The sequence below is a fragment of the Bactrocera neohumeralis genome, chromosome 2 (assembly GCF_024586455.1).
Source record: "Bactrocera neohumeralis isolate Rockhampton chromosome 2, APGP_CSIRO_Bneo_wtdbg2-racon-allhic-juicebox.fasta_v2, whole genome shotgun sequence".
In the NCBI taxonomy this organism is placed as follows: Eukaryota; Metazoa; Arthropoda; class Insecta; order Diptera; family Tephritidae; genus Bactrocera; species Bactrocera neohumeralis.
The window spans coordinates 19,900,204-19,922,134 of record NC_065919.1 but is presented as its reverse complement, the minus strand read 5'-3'; the positions used below and the strand labels follow the sequence as shown (position 1 = coordinate 19,922,134).

The following is a 21,931-nucleotide window of genomic DNA, read 5'->3' as shown; positions in this document are numbered from 1 at the left end:
GTAGGTAAGCATTCACTGGAGGCCTCCATACGCATAATATGCCAGCAGCCAGCTGCCACGCTTCACTGCTTGCCATGCCCGTCACTTGCTCACAAACCGACCGCAAGAGCTTGCCACCGATTTGAACACAAATGGACGCATGCATAGTGATTTGCCGCATAATGGGATGCTGCGAATCTGATGTACTGATCACTTCGTCAAATACTTGAATAGTCAAAGGAACCTACGAACTTTATAGAAATTTTGTACTGAGCTTTGCACCAAATTTTCTTTAATATTTTCCAGAGATCTGATGCAGTAATATATATAGACAATTTTGTGTATTTTATGCGAATCATAATGTTGTTATTGGATTAGATATTGATTTTTGAAATTGTTGCTTGGCTAATACTTAAGCTTTCAACCCATTAGAGAAAAAATTTTACTTTTGAATTTGCTCTAAATTTTGTATTTATAAAAGACTCAATGCTTTGGACAGTCTAATTTATCACAAGTACAAACATTTGATTGGACCAAAGCATACAGTGAAGGTCGCGAATTCATCGAATATTTGGCTCATGTGAATCGTCCATCCACCTTCTTTAATAATGAAAACATGGAGAGAATTAAAGAAGCAGTGCCTGCAAATCGTCGTTCTGCCATCAGAGAGATATAAGAGTATAATAACATCTTTGGTAGATCGACTCAATGCATTTTGGTAAATTTTTAGGGTATGAAGCGTGTCAATCCTAGACTCATACCAAAACATCCGAACACGTAGAAGAAAATTGGCAACGTAGCACAGCATAATTATGTACTAATATTTATTTTGTCGCCTTCAAAGTAATCCCCATCAGATGTAATACATTTATGCCAACGATTTTTCTAATCGTCGAAACACTTTACATAAGCACTTTTTGGGATGGCCTTCAGTCCCTTCAGCGAATTCTGTTTTATCTCATCGATCGACTGAAAACGGGTTTAACGGAGCAGCAATTTCAGTTTGAGCAACAAGAACAAATCTTACGGATACAATTCTGGTGAATACGGTGGTTAATCGATTGTATTCATTGCATTTTTGGCTTTAAATTCGTAGCTCGATGAGATAGTGCATTATCATCGAACGGATGTTCATACGCAACCTCCCCATTACGGCCAAATAGAACTCCTTATTGAAGCCTATTCATGATGCACCAAATCACAAATATCGGAAAAAAACAACAAAACAATGAGCAGCACCTTGATATTTTGAGCGGCTTTGGCTTGGTTTTTTTGGTTTCGGCTCTATTTATTTCCTCCATTCCGATGATTGTTGACATGTCAAACTCATAAGCGAATGTTTCATTGGCAACTATAATGCTCACTAATAAGGGATCGGAATTTGCACCATCAAGCATGCCCAGAAAGACCCGTTTACGGTACTCTTTTTGAAAAAAATTTCGTTCCATACCCAAAATATCCACCAAAATCATTTTAGCTGACTTGCGGTGTGATGTCAAGCTCTCATGCATTTCTCTAACAGTTGCCTGACGATTTTCTAGCACCATACCCGTAATTTTTCGTCATTTTTCCATCAGTTCAAGAGGTTGAAGGTCTTCCAGAACGAGGCATGTCTTCAACGATCTCTCGAAGGATTTGTATCACTCGTAGGCTTGAGGTTTTGATAAAACTGAATCACGAAAATTTACCAACAATCTGGATTCCGCACACGAAAATTTGACGAAATACAAATTCTTTGTTTGATATTTTTATCCATGAAAAATCGCACTACTGCATACCGATTTGCAGCTGTTGCAAACAAAGAAGACACATGCTCTCATCATATTTGGCAAGATGAAGATAGTCTTACCAACTTAGCAAAATACAATTTTTTGAAATATAATTTATGCGAGGAATGCAAATTACAATTTCTGGGTACCTGTTTGACACAATGCATATATGAAGTCGAAACTGTTCAACAATCTAGTGAATGACGCTCAAAAATCCAGCCGAAATTGATTGATTTGATAACATGATAAAGATTTGTATTAAATATTTTTTCAGTCCGGTCAAATTAGATAGTATTAAACCATATATTTTAAGACCTGAAAACATTTTCGAAGTTTTATTAACTTCAAATTTCCTTCAGTTGAGTCGAACTTAGTTATTTCTTCATTCAACCAAATAGCTTCGTAAAAAGCATAAATAGATTTTGCAGAGCTCGACAACTTTCTCACTGAAATAAATTCAATATTTTACTTATGATAAAGAGCTTAAAATAAAAAAAGACAAAATATATCATACCGAATAAGTCCAACAACAACTCCTGGCACTAGCTGAAAGAACTCGGCGTCGAAGTGTAAAAACAAGCAATCACTGCGGAAAGCAGCAACAAGCAACAACAACTACAGAAAAAGATTCTCATGCCTGCATATATAAATATGATAGCGTAGTATGTTTATATTATATCTTTTCAGCTTTGCGCTCATTCATCAAACGCATCTGAGCTCAATTGTGTGTGTTGAAGCTAAAAAATGCTGTTTATATAACAGCTTATAAATCTCGTGTTTGGAATACTATAAATGCAATACACACATACATATATATATGTATATATATATATATATATATATATATAACTGACATGACAATGAAACGCACATTAAATGGTTTGAGGTGTAAATCCCTTCATTTACATATGCAACCAACTCAAACTCACCCTTTGATCAATGACGGTAATTTCTCATTGCAGCGATATGAATTGCCGTGCAGACATTTCTCTAACAAAAAGTTCGATGTTTACGCACAAAGTCAGCGCGGTTCGCACACTTTGACTATTTTATCACCCTTTATTTTTCATGCGCACGCACACACACACACACACGTTTAAATTGTTTTCGATGTTTCATAGGATTTATGGTTTTGTTGTTGGTGTTCTACAACTTGTCCTGCAGAAATTAGTTATTCGAGTCAACGCTTGTGTGCCTAAGTACTTAACTAACGGTACAGTGAAGTGAGTGTGAGCGCAAAAATATTATTGCTTTTACCCTCCTAAAAATCACCTTTTTTTGCAATTCAAATGCGTTCTTGCCTTTCGTCATATTTCAAATGTTCTTAAATTACATTTTACACTTTGTGCTACGAATCAGTCACGGCCTGCAGAGAAGTGTTGCAAAAACAGCGCGTGTGTGCCAATTCAATCAAAGTCCTTTAAGTGTGTTTTGTGTGGTGAAATGGTTGTTTTTGTGAACCCTGGGCGTATAAAGTTTGCCACAAGGTTTGTAATACACGGAAAGAGACTTCGAAGACCCTACAAAATATGTATATATGTATATAAATAATGTTGAGATGATCAAATCGATTAAGCCACGTTTAGTTATTTATATGTCCGTCTGTTCGCTTGTAAATATCTGAACTAGGCCCACAGTTTTTGAAATATCGATATGAAAGTATGCATACGTTCTTTTTTAACGAAAAAAGTTAGTCAGTTCTCAGAACCGGACTACTATAGCATACAAGTATATATGTATACTCGCAATTTGACATCGGCTCATCTCTGAAGTAATGATGCAATCGTCGAAGAAATTTTTCAGATCGTGTCACTATATAGCATGGTAGCTATCCATACAAACTGAACGATCGGAACCAAGTGCTAGTTTGTATTTGTATTGGAGGCTTCGGTGAGACTAAAATCTTGATTTTTGCATAGTGAAAGTTTCAAATGGAATTTAAAATTGTTTTATATGGAAAGTAGGAGTGGTTGCAGTTTGTTTCACTCATGTGCACACTGTAACATATGAATATCCGAGATTGATTGAAATCAGTCGGGCAGGTCTCGAGATATGTGTTTTCAACTAAAGGTTGGCGGTGCCGCGCTCATTGTTCAATTTGAACCAGGACTTCATTAAAGTACAGTCATACTATATTGGGGGTAAGATTTAATGTCACTGGCGTATTTAGTTATTGATTTATCGTGCATTAAGTAGTTTTTAACTAGTACCGTTATATGGGGAGCGGACTTATTATGCGATTTTATTCATTTTCGCACTGTCGGTCGGAGTTCTTAAAGTAGTTTAAGAGAAATGTGCATTAAACTTATTAGAAGGCGGGACCACGCCCACTTTTTCAAACCTCCAGGTGCTAAATTAAAGTTTTCTATTTAAATTTACTGCTTAATTATGGTACTTCATACGTTTTCGGTTGATGAATATAACATCCAAGATGATTCAAAAGAGCTTTATAGGAGCTGATGTCAAATTTCAACGATGGCCGTGGAATATTCCACATTTAAGTGAAAACTAATATTTCAGACCATACTCCAACTATATCCTGATAGTCTGTAAATGAGCGAAATCACCCTCTTTCTCATATAACTCAGTTATAATTCCTTATGATTCTTTCGATTTCCAGTACACAATTCAAATACCAATACATATGTATATTCGGAAAAAACTTTTCGAAAAAATATTATCTTTGAGGGATGCAATGACGAGTCTTAAAATTGTCAAAATCGTACCATAACTGTTCCAGAAGCCAAATGCCAATAATGTTTACGCTAGTGCGTATGACAGACGTTTTACCAGAAGTATCGGTCAATTTGTGAGATATATTGCTAAAATTTGGGTAAAATATTTTATTTATAGTATTCCATTTTTGTGTCAAAAATGCGTTGGATCGAATCAATACTTCCCTTAAATTAAAACAAAAACAAGTAAGGATGGGCTAAATTCGGGTGTCACCGAACATTTTGTACTCTCGCATCATAAAGTGATAATCGAGATTTCATTATCCGTCATTTTCATATTTTTCAAATACCGTATTTTTGTAAAGTTTGATTCCGCTATCATCATTGGTTCCTGATGTATATATTATACAAAGAAGGCATCAGATGGAATTCAAAATAGCTTTATATTGGAAGAAGGCGTGGTTGTGAACCGATTTCACCCATATTTCGTACATGTTATCAGGGTGTTAAGAAATATTATGTACCGAATTTCATTGAAATCGGTCCAGTAGTTCCTGAGATATGGTTTTTGGTCCATAAGTGGGCGACGCCACGCCCATTTTCAATTAAAAAAGCCTGGGTGAAGCTTCCTTCTGCAATTTCTTCCGTAAAATTTAGTGTTTCTGACGTTTTTTGTTAGTCCGTTAACGCACTTTTAGTGATTTTCAACATAACCTTTGTATGGGAGGTGGGCGTGGTTAATATCCGATTTCTTCCATTTTTGAACTGTATATGGAAATACCTGAAGAAAACGACTATGTAGAGTTTGGTTGACATAGCTATAGTAGTTTCCGAGATACGTACAAAAAACTTAGTAGGGGCGGGGCCACGCCCACTTCTCCAAAAAAATTACGTCCAAATATGCCCCTCCTTAATGTGATCCTTTGTCCCAAATTTCACCTTAATATCTTTATTTATGGTTTAGTTATGACACTTTATAGGTTTTCGGTTTTCGCCATTTTGTGGGCGTGGCAGTGGGCCGATTTTGCCCGTCTTCGAACTTAACCTTCTCATGGAGCCAAGAAATACGTGTACCAAGTTTCATCATGATATCTCAATTTTTACTCAAGTTACAGCTTGACGGACGGACAGACGGATGGACGGACAGACGGACGGATGGACAGACAGACATCCGGATTTCAACTCTACTCGTCACCCTGATCACTTTGGTATACATATATAACCCTATATCTGACTCTTTTAATTTTAGGACTTACAAACAACCGTTATGTAAACAAAACTATTATACTCTCCTTAGCAACTTTGTTGCGAGAGAATAAAAAAACATTTGTGCCGCCGACGTTCAAAATTTAAAATATTTACACGATATATCACTTCATTATTAGCTGCCACTGCGTATACGCAATCAAGTACGAAATCACAAAAGCGACAAATTCATTGTCCCTGAGTAAACTCTGATATTTGTTATTCCACTGTCAGGCCAATCTATCGCATATTTATTTACATTTGAGCTTTTCGCAACCATTTTATGGCAATTTAAGAGAGTTTTCAATAAAGTACACTTAAACTCGTTATGAAATAAATATTTCCAATGAATGCACACACAATCTGTTTGATTTTGTGCCAATACAATTGTTAATGCTGCAAAATAATCCGCTTGCATGCTGCATCATAAAATAATAATTTATCTTTAAATATGTCGTTAAAGAATTAATTTTGTTTGCTCGTTGTTTTTTGTCATTTGGCCGCATTAATTAATGTACACAACATTATTGTTTTTAGGTGTGATGGAGGTCTACATTGGGGCTGCTGTTCACCTATTTTGTAAAGCGTTTTTTATTATTGTATATACATATCGTACCATAATATAAAATCAACTTTTTTATCTTCGTTACATAGGTTTCCTTGGGTAAAAACCAGCATTTTTTCAACAATTTTTTTCTCATATAAAAAATAAAATATTTTACGTGAATTTTTTATTGTTAAAAACATACACTATTAGCAAAAAAATCCCGAAATTTTTGGAAAAAAATACATATATTAAACTTGGTCATTGCGACGCCATTTCCGGTGACCACTCAGAAAAAAGATGCGCCCGGATCATCTAAAATGAAAAAACACGTGGTTTAGTTAAAATCTTTACTTAGAACTTGAACGAAGGCAAAACAACTGAAAATTAGATTTTTTACAAACAGTTTTACGAAATAATGAGAATTTCAGTGAAAATTTCACGACATTTTTGTTTTCAAATTGTTGTAGTCGAAAACAGAATCCTTCGTTCAAGTCTTTAAGAATTGTACATCAAAGACATGTGTAAATTTCATAAATATCGATCGACTTCAAAAACACAATCCGAGAAAAATGCGTTTAAAGACGGCACACTTAGTCCAGCTTCGAGCGCACATGTTCTTAAGACTGCATCTCCGAAACTATTACTCGGATCAACTTGAAAATTTATAACAATATTCTAGAGGTGTTGTCGAATTTAAAGAACAATAAAAAATTTGATTTCTTGAAACCCGTAAACTTATGTAACCCCTCAATATTAGACGCAAATGGCAATAAGGTCTATGATGAATATCGACTGAAAAGATTTTCTGAAATTTGTTTCGATAATTTTACATTTTCCTCACAAAAAAAGTCGCTATCGGTGACAGACTATTCTCAAATTAATTGATATTGGTTTAGTTGCCATTATATAACAATACTTGTCAGAAAATAACATTTTAATGCATAATAACATTTTAAATCTACCCTCTGCGCCAACTACCGTGGGAAAAGCTGCTCAATATCACATACAAGTTTCTATCGAGCGTATTGTCTGAAAAACTAATGCTCACCGTCAGCAAACTGATTGGACCTTTTCAGTGTGGCTTTAGGACTGGAAAATCAACAAATGACCAGATATTCAACATGCGTCAAATATTGGAAAAGACCCGTGAAAAGAGAATCGGCACACCCACCTCTTCGTCAATTTCACAGCTATTTTTGACAGCACGAAAAGAAGCTGCCTTTATCCCACGAATTCTGAATTTGGTATACCTGCAAAAGTAATACGGCTGTGTAAGTTGACGTTGATCAATATCAAAAGCTCCGCCAGAATCGGAAAGGTCCTATCCGAACCGTTGAAAACCAAACGAGGTTTCAGACAAAACGACTCCCTATCGTTCGACTTCTTCAATCTACTGCAGGAGAAAATAATTTGAGCTGCAGAGCTGAGTAGTAAAGAGTGTGCAGCTGCTGGCGTAAGCTGATGATATTGATATCATTGGCCTCCAGAGTAGATAAAGAAGGGAAGCAAATGGGTCTGGTAATGAACAAGGACAAGATAAACTATCTCCTTTCATCAATGAAACAGTCGCCGCACTCGCGCTTGGCTCCCACGTCATACCTTCGAAGGTGTAGATAATATCGTCTATCTTGAAACCAGCATTAACACTAATAGCAATGCCAGTCTGAAAATCCAACGCAGAAAAACTTTTGCCAACACTTCTTACTTTGACTAGGTTATTGAGAAGTGAAGTCCTCTCTTGACGAACAAAGACCAAGTTCATTCATTATGCCCGCACAGCTTAATGAAGCAGGAGCATGGACGATGACAACATCTGATGAGTCGACGTTACGAGAAAGATTTGTGGTCCTTTATGTAGTGGCAACGGCGAATATTGCATTTTTTTTTCTTAAGATTTTTGGTTAACTCATGCGATTTTATACCCTGAATGGAATATATTAGGTTTTCCACGATGTTTGGAATACTCAAAAAGAAACGTCGGAGACCCTAAAAACTAAATAGATATTTGGTAATCGTTCAGCGTGTTAAGAAGAGTTATATTCGTCATGACCATCAGTCCGTCTGCGCGAGCTAGTCCCTTCAGGTTTTAAGGCACTGATCTGCTTATTTGTTGGCACCTTATATCTATCATATAAACAATAAGATCGGAACCAAGTGCTTACGTGGAAAACATATGAAATATCTTCATGAAATTTAAGATAGATTATTACTCATTACGTCGCTAGATTCGCATAGGACTTCTATATAAACTGACCGACCAAAATCAAAATAAAGATCTTGCTTCACCCTTTTGTGCCATAACAATGCGTCTATGAAGAGTTTTGGAGCTTCGGTGTGGGCAAAGTTAACGTTTTTTCTTGTTTTAAATAAAATCAACAAACAAAAATTATTACAAGCAACCCTTTAAAAATAAAATCAACCTTTATTTCATCAAGATAACTATTTATCACAACTTAGAATTTAACAAAGGTAGAGCAAGCCACCCGTTAAACTACACGAATAGCATATTTTGTCACTTGACACCTTTTGCGGCCAAGCATTTGACATGACAGCAGCAAAAGGTCAGCAGACAACAAAACGAATTGCCCCGTAACTAGGCACCCAAGTACTGAAAAACTGTCACATTGACAGGTAAAAGAGTGAGCATGATTTGGGTCACGTGACATGGAAAGATGGGAACTACAACAGCTGAAAAAATAATTATAGCACAAGAAGGACAACAGTGTAAGCGCTAGGTGAAAGTTTTGTTCACATGCATTATTTTCTTTTATGGTGTGTGAATCTAAACTCATTCCTGGGCTGTATTACTCTCTTTCTTTTTTTCTAGACTTCAAAACCATATTAGCCTAAGAAACTCTTTATGAAAAGTCCCTCAAAACTCCACCCTTTCTGATTAAAATAGGTCAAGTCGCAATATATTTATGTACCTTGTATTGTATAATGGTTACCTCGAGCTGTGCATCGAAGTAATTCTTCTAAAGACCCATTGATTCTTAATACTAGTAAGAAACAGCGATTCATAGATTTTTTCCCATTTTTGCTGACATTTCGTACTTCAGAGAGCCGAAGCTTCAGTCAACTTAAGGCGTCATTAACGTTATTGAAAAATTATGATACTACATCCTATAGTTTTCGAGAAAGCTTATGTAAAAGTACTAGTATTATCTAGTATCCATATTATACTTCATTTGTATCTTGGAAATTTTTGGGAGAAACGTTTGTACACTGAACAACAACAGCCTTTTATCCGAGTGTCATGAAACCTTATGTCGGAGAAATTGGAGTCAGCCTGTGTAGTATATGAATTTGGGCTTTGAAGCACCTGACTTTTTCTAATTCAAAAACTGGGATACCCGAAAACTATCGATTGTTTTGCCATGATAGGATAGATGAAGAAGATACCGCTGGGTCGTAAGAACACTGCAAGAAAACTACACCAAGATTTAGTACCATTCGTTGGTGAATAAATTGGAAGTTCAAGATGTTTTGTTTTTCATTGCCATTGAAGAGGGGTGATGATATAGAGCCGACAAATCAGAGTGGCGACAAATCATTTTCGATCTACTATCCACACAATAATCTGAAGACAACGTAATAAACCTAATTTCATATATTTCAATTATAATAAAATGCTTTCCAATTATAATAGAGTATGCACTTCCATAACATACACACTCCCCACGGAGCGGCGTTACAAACGGTTCAAGTGAGATCCTTATAAGAACCGACCACTCAACCTAACCAAACCTAGCCCGGTACGATAATCGTTTTATTGTACTCTCGCTCGGCAGCACTAGGGTTTATGAACTCTATTCTTCATTAAACTTCTGATATGATTCATAATCTCAAATGTAATCTTATAAGTATCCGGGTGCCAAACGGCTGAAGAAATTTGACGTTCCCTACATCAATAAGAGAACACTATAAAAGCACGATTCTCGCCTTCAATGTATTCGAGTACTCTGGCCTTCGATAGCCTAGTAAATTCATCCGAACCATGGAAGTCGTTATGATGTGGAGATCTGATATTTATGAAGAACTTGTTGAAAATAAAAAGTCGTGTGCTAACTTTAAAGACCACAGGGGGATGATAGATAGAATAATTATAGATTTAGGTGATGGACCTTTTGAGCATACTCAGTTTGTACAGTTCACTTAATTGAGGAATAAAACAAAGCAAGAAATACCATTAACACTTCGTAGACATTTTCCTCACCAAAGGGTTTAATTCTAAGGAATAATAATAATATTTTAAAAAACTTTATGGAACTGTAAAGCTTAATATATGTATTATAATTAAAGTACTGTCCTCAGTGGCGTAGCTACAACTTCGGGCGCCCGGGGCCAAGGATGTTATGCCGCCCCCCTTTATCTACCTACCTACAAGTTTCAGGAGGTGGTTCAAACAAAAGTGAATTTTTACAAAATACCTTCGATATTAAGTATATCAAATTTAGGAACTAGAAGCCACGCATATTCTGAAGTTCCAAAAATCTCACAATACAGTTTTTGAGGAAATTGATAGTGAATTTACAAGACATCTTATTAAAAGCCATAGAAAAAACCCATTTTCGCCCTATATCTTGTACACTTTTGACACAATTTGCAGGAATTTTTGCCCGAATTGGAGTTTTTAAATACCATTTTGCCGCCCCCAAGACGTTGCGCCCGGGGCGACGGCCCCCTTCGCCTCCCCTAGCTACGCCACTGACTGTCCTGAGAGAGTAAATTTCATTTTGATGTTAACTAGCCATTGGTAAGAAAGTATGGTCACGTTGACCTTCAAAACAAATACCCATGCCTTAACAGCCACACGTGATGAGTTAACCGCTTTTATGAGATTGGATAAAATCAAAAGAAGTTGGCCTAAAAGTATATATCGTCAACTAAAATGCAAAATAACGTAACATTACTTTTCATAAGTTTGCAGGCGAAGGAAAGGCGATGGAATAGAAATAAATCAAATTGAAACTAAATTTGAGTTTTGGTTATAAAATGGTTATATATGGGTTACGTATTGGTTATACATGGGTTATATATTGGTTATCATACACCCAAATTTGAACAAAATTTGATTTTCGATTTCAAATTGCTTCTATTTTGGTTATTATATCTGACAGCGATTTAAAATTTTTTTGTGATGATACGTTGTTTTGCGTTTTAGGTGACGATAAATTCCTTCTTTATACGTTTTATAAAATTGAAGCAACTATGCACATATTTTTACTCTCTATTTTAACATAATACTCAATTTGTAATTAATCATTACTTTAAAAGCGTTTTACATTTCTCTCTCTCTCTCTCTCTTACCGAAATCTCTTCCATCGAAAGACAAGTTCATTTAACCACAAATTCAAATAAACAGAATCACGTATTCCGTAGCCGTAACCGTTTTTTAACTATCGCTCTTTCACCTCATTCCAAACCTGTCACAGTGAGTTAACAATTTCATTAAAATTCTTCTGTCGCAAAGAAATTACAACAACTTTATCTGCTTAGTTGCTCGTAGCAGACAATAAATAAATGGAAATATTTACACTGTTGAACATGGAAAGCGAATACTTAATGGAAATTCTTCAAACATGCAAAGAGCTTCGGCTGTAGATGGAGAATATATTCAAAATAAATCGCACGACTGAGATGTGTTACTTCCGAATGCAATTGTCTGGAAAAAGGGAAGAACTGAGACGTTTCCTTCTTAACGCTCTCAATTGTTCCACGACTTGGATGACAAGTTGAATAACTTTTGATTTCAATTTACGAGAAATCGGATCGCTCAGATGGTATATTCTCCAATTGTTGAATCGAGAAGAATTACGAAGACCGTTTCTTCAGATTCAAATTATCAGAGTAGCTGACAGAATTAATAGTTTCATGCCTTCCATTTCTAATTTTACTTTATCTCTTTGACGTTACGGCCTGTATTTGCCCCAATGATAGACTCAGCGAGAAAGTTCATCTCAACCGAAAATTCTAAGCCAAATTTTCGTAAGCTCTATGTGAATTTTCGCCTCATCACGAACAACGAGTTCATCAGCCAGCCGTTAGAGTTTCTTCCATGTTAAATATATTCTAAATGCCACCACAAAAATCTTCATCTTCCGAACTCTTATCAAAACACTGCAGTTTATCTCTCAGTGTTGCATTTCGCTGTTAATCAGTGTAATCAGACAGACGTAGCCAGCAACACACCTCCATCATAGTCCAACTTATTATGAATTACACTAAATTCCTCGTAGCTCGTTTGCTCATTGCCAGTTACTTGTTAGTAGAGTTGGTTCATTTGCAAATAGCAATTTTTCAATGTCAAACCGCCGGTCTATGCGGTATCACCGGTTTTGCAAAATTTTCGCACTGCAACTTAGTAAACTATTAAAACTCGGTCTTCTCTCGACTCATTAACATATACATACCTACGTATGTATATGGACCTAGTACATACATATATATACAATTGCTCGCTGCAGATAATCACTATGATGCCGGCTCGTCTTTATTAATGACTGTACTTTTGGTCATTGTAACGGTATGCCGGAATGCCGCTATTGCACGTGAGTTCATGGTAAAGTGTCCGTGCTATGTCTTAAATTTCCAAGGGTGCTGTGTCACCTCCTCATTCGTTTACTTCCGAAATTTTTGCGGTTTGTTGAATGTAAACGTTGGCGGAAATGTCTTTGTTACAGGTGAAGTTGCTCAAGTTAATTTTCTCTGCCGGAAATTACAATGTTCTTTACTTACTCGTAATGAGGATTCAGTATATTCGAAGGCTTCGGATTGCGCGTAAATAGATTCAGGTGAATGTGGCCGGCCGCTAAGTGATACTGAGTTTCGAAGTAGTTCATGCTGACTAAAACCGAAAGTTGTTAAATTATTTTAAAACTAAGGTACTAGAGTTTCACACGAGTCAGCCGCTTGAAAGCCCTGTAAAATTAAATCCCATTGCCTCTTATTGCATCGGGTTTTACCAGACCCACCAGTGAAGGTGGCTGCCATCAAAGTAGCGGTAGATATAGAGCAGCGAAGCGCAGTATCCTTTAGAGAGTGGTTTATTAGCTCCGATAGCTGAGCGGCTGTATGGACTTTGAGCTTTCAGCGAAAACTAGAAAGCCGAATTCTCTTGCTCAATTTCCTCCAAATGGAAGCAGGTCTTCTGATGCCCTCTTGAGTTCTAGCGTTGAACCTAGGAGCCGCCAGTTAGCTCGGCAAGCGCTGATCAACAGCCACTGCTTGTACGACCACAACTTTTAGGCCAGAGTAAGAGATACTCCGAACTATTGCTCTTGGCAAAGTCAGTCTCACCGTAATTGAAAGTCTACTGATTGGACCCTGTCCAATGTTATAAGAGATGGAATCATGTTGACACTTTATGCGCTTTCGTCACGCTTTTACCTCACTGAGATTGAAATATCTCGGTAGGCATACCTTCGGCGAACTTAGTGAAGTGGCTGGGATTGACGTTAACCACAAATTTGTGATAAGCTCAAAACGCTTCGTTGATCTGAGAGGAACAGACGATTCACTTCTAAGAGTTTATGGGTAACACAAAAGACAGACATTTGTCCAAACGAGTTCCATCGATTAGGATCAACTTTACGACCTAATCTACCTAACCATTATGACATTGATACATTGCTAAGGATGAAGCTCTGGGACAGCTCCATTAGGATAAAGAAAAGACGCATTTAAAATTACATGTGAATAGGAACTGTGAGGGTGGTGAGTTGGAGACGGTAAAGATATATAGGTTAGTGCTTATACAATTTATGATACTTTGTGAAGGTGATTTAGTTTTTCAGTTCGAAAAAGATCCGAAAAAATAACTCATGCTCATGTAAATTTTTTAAGCTAATATTCTGTTACTAAGAAACTATTAGCTTCAGTAGAAGCAGTCCATGATGTGGAAGTATCATCAAATTTTTACTGTTACTAAGTCTCTTTTTGAAAGAATTAAAGATCCATAAATAGCATCATAAAAAAGAAATGAAACAAAATTTTAATGGAATTGGGGGAAAATTTTGATTAGAGCATCCGATGGGTTGCCAATCATTAAAGTACCACTTTCTCTACTTCTATTTATAATAAGCCTTTGACAGAAAAGAGTTGGGGAAGCACAATGCGGAAGAAAGAGTGAGGAAAGCTAGTATGGTGGACAGACGTACGGAAATCCACCTACCGGAAGCCAATGGATAGGGTTCTAAGGCTCGCTGCGCTGTGCATTACAGGTGCTTTAAAAACAACCCCAACGGCGGCTCTTGAACTGGTACTAAACCCACCTATAGAAAGAAAACTGCGCAGCAAAATTTAAAATTACTGGAATAGGAAATTACATATAGAAGGGTGGTGGGTTGGCGGCTGAACAAATACCGACTATATGACCCTACTCTTCAACTGGGAAAAAAGTTCAAATTAAACATAGAAAAAGATGGCTGACGTAAAGATATGTTAGCTTCGTGCAACACTTTAAACGTCTATATGGATGACTCGAAAATGGACGATGGCGTTGGTTGGAATATACTGTCCAGAGTTAAGAATAAGGCAGGCTTTTAAGTTGCCGGACCACTGCAGTATATTTTAAGCTGAGGTCTTTGCTATTGCGAAAGCCACAGAACTGCTCTCTAATGTACCTGCAGGTAATTCCAGAGTCAACATCTACGTAGACAGCCAAGCAGCAATCAAGGCAGTAACCTCGTATCGAATATCAGAAGTGTCTTGGGAAGCAGGGCTGCAGTAGAAATTGTTGCCAGAGGAAAGCAACTGGGTACCAGATCACAAACAAATCGAGGGTAATAGTGGACCAAATTTCCAAGAATGGTGTACCGCTGCTAAAGTCAGGTGCAAAACGGTAAATCGGAAGTACAAAAAACTCCTATTGGTACTCGATAGAAGCGACTGTAGGAACATGATAGGACTACTAACTGGTCACTGTTTGGCGGCGATACACGCAAACAGAATGGGGCTGTCAGAAAGAGAAAATTGAAGGAAATGTCTAGAACAGGTCACCAGAGAAACAATGGAGCATCTCTTGTGCACTTATTCCGCATTGGCAAGACAACGCTGTAAGCAGGTGGGGTCCCCACGGTATGATACACTCAAAGAGGTTTTGAATTTGCCTTTCGGAGGGGTCTTCAAACTTATGGGCTACTCTTCTAGTCACTTAGAGTAGAACATTTTCCGTCTAAGCTACCTTCGATTTCGGATATTGGTAGGACTACAATTTATGAGATTCCAAAGACATCTTCAGATACCATCAGAGTGTTCTAAGCTGTTCCAGCGCTAAAGCCGGTCCAATATCTTCTGTGCTTGTTTCTTGTTAAGGATACCGAAAATATTCACATATTTCTAAAAGCAGTTACATTCATTATAACCAAGTAGCTATAATTCCACTAAAATTAGGTTTCCTCAAACATCACTTCTTTTTCCAAACGATTTAATTTAATATATAAATAGTTCCATCTAAGAACAAGCCTGAAATTTTTTCAAGCGCAGCAAATTTGTTTTCTCTTACTAAACTCTCAAGCAGCAAAAAGGACCCTTAACCCTTAACTTTAATGGAGCGCTTAATTTGCGTCCAAATTAATTGTGAACACTAGAAATGCACATCAAAGCAATAATTTTACGGAGGTAAATAAATGACCGTTGTCCAAACGAGACACAGTGGTGTAAAAGTGGAGTAAATGTGGATGCTTACCTAATTAGGATATCGGGAAATACTAAAATGCCGATTTTTCATCAAAAATTCGAATAGCTCTTTGCAAATCTTATAAAAAAAAAAGAAATTTCAACATCTTAACCCAGTTTCCCCTGCTCGCTCCACACTTAAACTTATTAGTCATATGTCGAAAAATAATTAATATTTCACAAGAAATTTCCTAACATTCTACAACAAGTTAACGAGTTAAAAGGCAATCCACACAGTCATCCGTTTAGCTGCAAAATGTGTAGCTTTTATTTTCTTTTTTCTTCATTGCCAACAGGCAAACCGAGTATTTGCAACCGAAGCTCAAGAAATTAAACCGAAGAAATGTTGAAAGTGAGAAATTGCTGCCGCTCGCCGTCAGTGTTTGCTTAGTTGTGCCTTTGAAACATTTTGTTGACAGCGATGGAGAGAAGAATTATGTTATGTTGTTGCGAAATATTCAAGCGTAAGAGCTTAACAAGCAAAACAGCAAAGCAGCAAAGAGTATATAAATTTACTTGCCACAACGGAAGCGAAAGGATTCGGAGCAACAAACTTCATACGATATTTCCTTGAATGAGCGAAGGAAGTGCATACATATATGTACATAAATACTTGTATTTAAGAGTTTGTTCTTGTGGAATAAATATGGCTTGACTGCAACGCCTGGCATTTATTTATTGAAAAAATAAAACATTATATTTTATAGCGTCGAGGACGGATTGATAAGTCTGCAGCTGTAAAACTCGGTACAATGTCTCTTCTCTTAAGGGGGAAAATGCTAACAAGAGGCTTTCAAATTCTGGGCCATCTGATTTTTAATTTATCGGCGAAGGAATGATGGTGTTTTATCTTTCGGCAAAAATCGCCGTTAAACCCTCTCCTTGGGTGCCGACTTGTAATAGATACCACAGTAGCACGACGTATGCAGGGACGAGCTGGCAACAGTTTGCCCCTGTTGTAGAAGCGAGGTATCTAGCTACGGTCAGACTTCCTAGCTGGGTGTTCGTTCCTCCTCAATCAATGGCTCAGCATCTAGATAGGGAGGCTGGATCAGGGTGTCATTCGAATCGTGCAGAGGAGCTACCTGACTCGATGCCCTTAAATAGCTCAGACTCGTGTGGAGCTTACGGATACTCGACGCTCTCTGTAATAAGATAGCCGTACTAGCGTTGCGAGGGCTATGCGCAAGCGGACATACTTTCTCCGACACTCCTGGGTCCAAAATATAAACCAAAACAACAACAAAAATACGAATTTAAAGAGTTCGGATCTCCTAAAAAAAAGCAGGGGGAACTAGTTGTTCTCAGCTGAGAGCAGCGTTGGCAACGAACTCAAGAATGGCCAGGGCAAAGGCAGGAGCGAAGATTGATCTGGCAGAGACCAGCACTATCAAGGAAGTTGAAGCCAAGACGGACTCCAAGAAAGCAACAGCACAAACGACAGCCGGTACCAAACCAAGTAGCTAAAATGTGGCTACTGAGTACATGAGGTGAAAATTGTCAAAAGTGCTGCTGCTAGTAATGCAAGCAGCGAAGCCAAAGTATTCGGAGAAGCCACGTGCTGCTCCTTTGCTGAGAAAAATGCAAGTGCAACCGCCAACCAAGGAAGAGCTAACGAAGGAGCTCCAAGAATCCATTTACTGTGCCAGAGCAGTCTTGCCAAGTTTGCTCCGCCAGCATTAGCAACCAAGCGGGAAATATCAGCTAAAGAGACTACGTCGTCAGCTGACAGACTAAGAGCGTCACGCTCTCAAAATCATTTGCTGATGTGGCCCGAAACCGCATTATCATTGGTGTGCTGAATGAGAGAAATCCCGAAGGAAGGAGCCTCAGAAAGCAATGGAAGTGGTTGCAAGCTACGCTGATTAAGTGGTGCTGCAAATATTATTAAGCAATTCAAGTTATCATAGTCATGTACATATGCCCCATGATGCCAGGGCCAAATCAATATGACAGTTTGTGATGACTATCGATCATTCCAGATATACAAGGCCGCAATATTCAAGGTTGGAGTGGTTTACCCCGAAATCAAGCTAGTGGCGATAGGCACGAAAGATTTCCTATCTCGAGCAAGAGCAAGGTTTGAATCTCAGCTACACCATCATCGTCGGACCAGATAGTGTAGTTCATCATAGCCCGTAAACCGAAACTGTCATCTTCTTCTTCTTAATTGGCGCAGACACCGCTTACGCGATTATAGCCGAGTTAACAACAACGCGCCAGTCGTTTCTTCTTTTCGCTAAGTGGCGCCAATTGGATATTCCAAACGAAGCCAAGTCCTTCTCCACTTGATCTTTCCAACGGAGTGGAGGTCTTCCTCTTCGCAGAACTTTTCTGTCGAAATACTTTCAGAGCATGGTTGTTTTCATCCATCTGGACATATAGTAGGACGGGTATAGCCAGCGTAGCCGCTGTCTTTTAATTCTCCGAACTATGTCAATGTCGTCGTATATCTCATACAGCTCACCGTTCCATCGAATGCGATATTCTCCGTGGCCAACGCGCAAAGGACCATAAATCTTTCGCAGAAGTTTTCTCTCGAAAACTCGCAACGTCGACTCATCGGTTGTTGTCATCGTCCAAGCCTCTGCACCATATAGTAGGACGGGTATAATGAGTGACTTATAGAGTTTGGCTTTTGTTCGTCGAGAGAGGACTTTGCTTCTCATTTGCCTACTCAGTCCAAAATAGCACCTGTTGGCAAGAGTTATTGGATTTCTAGGCTGACATTGTTGGTGGTGTTTACGCTGGTTCCTAAATATACGAAATTATCTACAACTTCAAAGTTATGACTGTCAACAATGACGTGAGAGCCAAGTCGCGAGTGCGACGAATGTTTGTTTGATGACAGGAGATATTTCGTCTTGCTCTCGTTCACTGCCAGACCCATTTTCTGTATGTCATCTGGTAGATGGATATTCGCCAAAGCCTTCGAAGATTCCGTAGTAAAAACTATTGTAAATGGGGAAAAAATCCATACCATCACTAACGAAAAGCGGTGAGGAGGTTAACCATAGATTCGCAAAGGTGAAGGTCATGACCTACAAGTCAAACGCGGATGTAAGAAGCCTACTTGAAGTGAAGTATGAAGTCAAGAAAGATCTAATGGAGTCTTCGAAACTTTCCAAATCATTCACAGAGAGTGAGCTTTTAACTGACTTTCAGGAAGACACAGATAAGACAATAGTTAATGCGTCTACTTCAAATTAATCTCCAAAACTATAACTCTATTTAGATGCATGGCAGCAGAACAGCCAAACTTCGTCCTCATTCAAACGCCATGGATTAATGGAGGGCGCAGTTGCGAATAGAGGACATTTATAACATATACATTGGAAACTGCAAAGACAAGGTCAGCACATTTATAATACTTAATAAAAAGCTTAGGTTTTCATCTTACACGGCTGGTGTAAGGCTACATACGTATGAATTATTTTATCAGCTGATTCTATCTTTACTTAAACTATTTAAAAAGCTGTAATTCCAAGTAGGCTAGGATGCGATTAATTAATGTGTTTTGACTGATATCTAAAAAGATAGGTGCTAGTTCACAAACTTTAAAGTGTAGTAAATCGAAAAAACAACTATCATAATAAGTAGAAATCCGGGTGTGTCCTGTAATAATTTTTGCAACAGCATTCACTCGAATTTTCCTTATTGAATAGAATTCTAATAGTAACCGATTGAAGCCATTTGAGAAGTTACTCCAATGGATACACATAGGCATATGCGATTCGAAATGATATACTTCAGATCAAATTTGACCCGGTACATATAAACTTCACGCATAAACGTAAGCCACCAAAACTGGCGAATACGGTGGCTGATCGTTAAGAAACCAGAAATATTTAAAGTGAGAAATGAAAGTCCAAATATCTTTTGAACTTGAAACCTTGATAAACCTTTGCAAAGCACTAATTACAAGCAGTGCATATTACCGAGAAGATAACGGTGTCGCACTCTAGTCTAGTCTGCTTCTTAACCTAAATAGAAAAGATTCCGGTCCTTTTCAAATATGCTAAACCTGTGTGTAGCGCACTCCAGAAAAAGGTGAGATATTTGCGCCACGTTTCACAGATTCGAAGCACTGAAAAATTACAAGCCTGAAAATAATCTTAGTGCAGCAGTTTAGTGTTACTCCATACACATTTAGCTTTAGACTACCTTTGTCTATAATAACTAAGTAATAATAAATAAGAAAAAGTAGGTTTTGTTATCATGGCATTATTCCAGGAGCAGCGTCTACACAAATTTCCTCTCTTTATTGCTTCACTGGCTGACAAAAACTGTTTTTCTTTCTCACTCTGAAGAATACTATAGTATATATCATGTATATATGGGCAATAAGTGCAAAAAAGTTTATATATGTGCATACGTTGTTGTAAAATCTGAATATGAATCGCATGCAATTTTTCACTTGCGAAATGGCAAGCATATTTCGTGGTTTTCAATAGTGACAAAAATGAACTCACGTGAGTTGAGGAACAACTAAGTGCGAGTAAATACGATGTTTATATAAACCTTCGTATATACCCAAATGGTATGCGCTACCAACTTGAGAAAAAGTAGGAATAATAATAAAAAGGTCGGAGTTTTTTCTGGTAAACCGGATGTGTACTTCACATAAGAGAAATTAGTAAATTTTCAGGAATATACGTTTTTTTAAGTATAAACGTTTACCTCTTTGAGTGAAATACATTTTTTGAATGTCTCTGACGATAATTTTTTCGAAAAATAATGGGTTATAATGATCAGTCATATAATTCGTACAGGAATTGTCTTTTTTGATCAACACCTGATAAACGCATACGAGGTCCATTGGTTTCACAGCTCAGGCTCAAGACGCCAATGTAGATCCAAATCGCACGCAATTAGCGAGCTCAGCGCTAGTATTATCACTCTGCTGTCGGAGTGCGTGCTCACCTCTTTGAAAGAAGCTGCATTTTACAGCAGTACGTCTAATGTGAGAAATACGAAAGAGGTCTGGTAGCTCCTAACAGAAAACTCCACACCAGCATTCTCCTGCGGAAGCAAACACCATAGAATAATATTGGCCAAACACTAACTTTGGTGAGAGTCCTCACCTCTTACCTATTGCTCTTCTATATTAATAAATTTGGCCTCCATGAAAGCTTTCTCTTAAGGATAAGTCCTAGCTAGTTCACCTTATCGAAAGGTTGAAGATAAGAACCTCCGAAAGGAAGAATAAGCACATTTCGGATCTTATATCTTCTAGTAATTAAAAATATTTTATTTTTAATTGACATCAAGTTGGTATTTAAGAATTTTCCTTTAACCATAAGATCAACATCTGCAGCATAGGCTATTCCCCTATGACCATCTTTCTCGATTTCTTTAAGTTGGTCGTTAACCACCAAGATCACTATGACACAAACGATAGTGAAGAGAGCAGTTGAGAAAGTACCCCACCTTGTACGTTTATTTCTATGAACAATAACTCATACCAAATTTCGTGAAGATATATCGTCAGGAAGTGAGGAAGATTCCCATGCAAAAACTTGATTCCCATCGTTCAGTTTATATGGCAGCTATATGTTATAGTGGTCCGATATCGGCCGTTCCGACAAATGAGCAGCTTCTTGAAGAGAAAATGACGTTCGCAAAATTTCAAAACGATATTTAAAAACTGAGGGACTAGTTCGTATATATACAGACAGACGGACAGACAGACAGACAGACAGACAGACGGACATGGCTAAATCGACTCAGCTCATCATACTGATCATTTACATATATACTTTATAGGGTCTCCGATGCTTCCTGCTGGGTGTTACAAACTTCGTGACAAGCTTAATGTACCCTGTTCAGGGTATAAAAATCCAACAATTATATAATGATCGAAGTTCTTTGTTCCTAAGTCTTCACGAATTGAAGTCAGCGATCTGCAATGATCAAAGCATATTACTGACAACGGCAAATTCTCTGCATCAATTTCGAATGCTTCCTTCGCCACTGCATCTGCTGCCAGCTCTATTCTCACTACTGCCACTGTTGTTGGTACCAATATTTCTCCGTCC

At 37.7% G+C, this 21,931-nt stretch overlaps 1 long non-coding RNA gene across 1 annotated transcript in view; it reads right to left on the bottom strand.

The window, feature by feature from the left end:
* Positions 1-6,093: 6,093 nt before the first annotated feature.
* Positions 6,094-21,931, bottom strand: part of LOC126751755 (uncharacterized) — a 47,976-nt gene continuing 32,138 nt past the window's right edge. The window contains exon 3 of the long non-coding RNA XR_007665919.1: positions 6,094-6,527. This is a non-coding gene — a long non-coding RNA (uncharacterized LOC126751755). The remainder of the gene's footprint in view (positions 6,528-21,931) is intronic.